Genomic DNA, 3,753 nt, shown 5'->3' with positions numbered 1-3,753 from the left:
GGTGAAACAAGACGAGATTTAAGCTTTGAAAATAGATTAGGGTTTTAGATTTTATTCTGCAAAGACATACGGCTAGATGTAGCTGTATGTATGCGGCTGGGGGTTTAAATCCTTTTTGGTTTTGTTTTGAATTTTATGAAGATACCTGAACCTTTTGTGATGAGTTGAACGGTCTGTGAGGAGAGAGAGCTGCTGCTGGTTGCTGACAGAGAGAAAATGAGGCGACTGGAAGAGCTTTAGGAGTCACCGGAAAATAGCAAGAGATCGTTTGGTTTCTGATTTATGGGTAGTGGATTTTTGGAAGGGTTTAGAGACAAGATCGTGATGATAACGTGTTGTGAATGAAGAGAGGAACTTGTGTGTATTATTAGGTCGACCAACTGGTCTTTATATACATATGGTAATGACGGTCTAAGTACTGGATCGACATGAGATCGTACTTATCCTTAACTAGATAATGACTAGCAATACGTAAGATAAACACCAACTATAATGTAGATAAACACAAGATTAGATAGGCGCCAGTATGATCCTGCGGATGGGCTTGGCCCGTCTTGCTACACGGGCTGATAAATGGGTCGATCACTAAATGGTTTATAACAATTATGGCATAGTATGGAGGGTTATAGTTGTTTGCCTTTTGGCTCCAAACACATAATTTTCTTTGTTTCCACTCTTCCATTCTTTCTTTGAATTTTGAAATATCTATCTATCTATCTATCTATCTATAATAATAAAGGAGAGTTGTCTTTTTCCTCAACCCTCCACCTCAGCACAGAGCATGGGGCTAATAGTGACATGTGGCACTTTAACATTTTCAGATTTCATTTCTTATCTAATGGGCTTTCATTCCGAGTAAGCTTTGAGGTCCATTACGCTACTCTTCCTCTACGTTCTTCAAAATTCACAGCCACCACCTTCTATTTGTAACAGTAAACGTTACGCTTAGCCTCCACTCACGTCGATTAATAACCCGATGTTATTGATGGCATGCAATAAAAGCAATCCAAGGATTCATAATCCTTCTACCTTCCTACCTTTGTCACAGATTTCACACAATATATATATATATATATATATGGAATCGAAGGCAGGAATCCGCAAATCTCATTGGTTCCCACTTTCTCCACTCCAAAACTCTCTGTAAGAGCGGTTCGAGTATGGCTATTTCTCAACTGCTTCTGTCTGATTTGAAGGCTGTTGGTATCGGGAGACTGTTTTCACGAGTGGTGGAGAGCTTATGGGAATTGATATGGTCATGGTTCATGAAAAGGTAATTTCTGCCGATTGAATCTTACATATCTTGAAATTATTGGCAAATGGCGTGTTGTTAGTGGCTGTGTGTTTTCACCAGGTATCGTCAATTGAACTGCCGCATTTAGATCTAATTCGAAAGCATGCACAAACTTCACCAAAAACTCAAGCTGGACGACTGTCTTCTGTTCGATATCAAATGCTGTGTTCTCCAAGCTCAACGAGAAAGAGGTCTTTTTTTCGATTTCCTCTGTGGTCTTCTATAAAAAGTCGTGTCTGGAACTTGAAATCATGGAATTTGTGTCTGAGAAAGTTTCCAAGTGAAACTGAAACCTTTCAAAGAAATGGACACACTTGGTCGGATTGAAACTGTTGGAAGTAATAAACAAGTTTGGATTTGAAGCAGATTATTCATTTTTCATTATGCTGTTTGGTTGTTCAGGGTGATATACAGTCAAATGGGGTCACTTACATCCACACATAACTGTAATGCTGGCAGTCTTCTCTCCTTCCTTCATTGTGTAGTCAACGTAAGTAAATTCTTTAGTTTTGAAGGCGTACCCATAATTGTATTGCTGTTACATATGATTGAAATGGTGATCTTTATAAGTCTTTAAACATTATTCTGAGAGGTTAGAGGAAGAATCCCCAAGGTTTATTGTGTCGTAGTGGTATGTTACTTCTGCCACACCTCCTATACTATAATGTTTTAAGAAGTTTTTTCTATTGTTTGATGTTCGAGTTGATTTATGGTGATGTCAGTCAGTATGCATTACTTGATGAGATGACTGACTTTGGGTACCCTCAGTATATGGAAGCAAGAATCCTCAAGGAATTCATCAAGACTGATGCATATAAAATGGAAGTTACACTGAGACTTCTTATGGCTGTCACAAGTTCTCTCCGGGAGGAGAGAAGGGATACAATACAAGAAGAACGAAGGACAAAGAAGGAAGGAAGCAGAAATGAAAGAAAGAAGGTGCTTAGTGCCATGGTATTGAACGATGTCCAGTAGGGAATACTATATAGAAGAGATTGAAGAAGCTACTGACATATTAGCAAGCGACAGAAAAGTAAGGAAAGACTGATACAGACCAGGCTATAAAGGCACACTTGATCACGCCCCTGTTGCATTAAAGTTTTAAGATCTGATGCTGCTCAAGAAAATAAGCAATTTCAACACGAGGTCTAGGTTCTAAGTTTCATAAGACATCACCACATGGTTCTTCTCCTTCATGCGTGTCCTTAATATGGGTACTTGGTGTATGACTTCATGGAAAATGGGAACATAGAGGATAGACTTTTTCTCAAAAAAAAAATTATATTTACGTGACATACACAAAACAACGACAAGTTTAGCTTATCCTAGCTCTTTTTACTCATTTGGAGCGCAAGATTAGTCAATCGACTTATCAAAGCTTTATGGTCATGTATTCAGTCAATTTTAAGTATCCATTTTGCAAGCAGAGGCAACCGCTTCACCAACTCTGCTCCAGTTTATGGAATCAGCATGTAAATGAGTGTAGGATTCATTAATGGTTTTCTTTATTTCTTCTTTGTTGGCATAAGATCTGAGTGTGAGTCATTGCTTCAGATTTTGATTTCTAATTATCCTTAATTCATTTGTTCAAGTTCTCATAAGAAATTAAAGCGGTATGCTCCCTAAGGTTCAACAAATATGTTTTCAAGGTCTGGTTTATGATAAACAAAAAAATATTGAACAAGTTATCCAAGAGTTCACAGAGAAGATCAAACTGGCAAAAACTTTGTTTATTGACGAATATCGAGTCCCAGGATACAACCATGGCAGACGATTCACACTTCACTCGTGAACGCCCTATCGAACTATAAATTCTACGAAACACTTATGACTTACACTAAGAGATTTTTTGCCGTTGGTTTTCGATACGAAAAAAGTGAAAAATGAAGAGGAGGAGAGTCCGTATATAAAGAGGAGACGAGGAGCGGGTTTTCGAAACTGTTGTGACTATTTTCCGAAAATCTCTCAAAGATCTCGGAGTGGAACGTTGAGCAGCTTTCTCTGCAAGTTTCTCTCTTGTTGACTCGTTCTGATCCATTCGAACAGATAAACTTCGTGTCGTTTTTATACGAACTACATGTCGTTTATACACAAATGTCATGCTGTGTTTTAGAAATGGAATGGCAAAATGTTAAGCTTAACTTGGTAAAAAAAAAAAATTTATTGGACCAGAGGCCCTCCAGCAAGATCCGAGCCGAGCTGAACCAAGCCGGGCGGACGGCGGCGAGCCTATCCTCTCATGTGTGCCATTTGAACAAGAGTTAGAGTGAGTACATATATATACTCTTCATTTGTTCCAGTTCTCCCGATGTGGGACTTTCTCTACTTCCATTCATTAATCATCATGCCTCAAAGGCTTATTAGATGATTGGCCCAATGGCCCATTTCGTTTTCACATATAACCGATAAATCAGGGAAACCATTGGCCACCAAAATGTTTAAAAATACAAGCATTTGAC

Source organism: Brassica oleracea, chromosome C9, assembly GCF_000695525.1.
Source record: "Brassica oleracea var. oleracea cultivar TO1000 chromosome C9, BOL, whole genome shotgun sequence".
NCBI classification, from domain to species: domain Eukaryota; kingdom Viridiplantae; phylum Streptophyta; class Magnoliopsida; order Brassicales; family Brassicaceae; genus Brassica; species Brassica oleracea.
Note: the sequence above shows the minus strand (reverse complement) of the source record.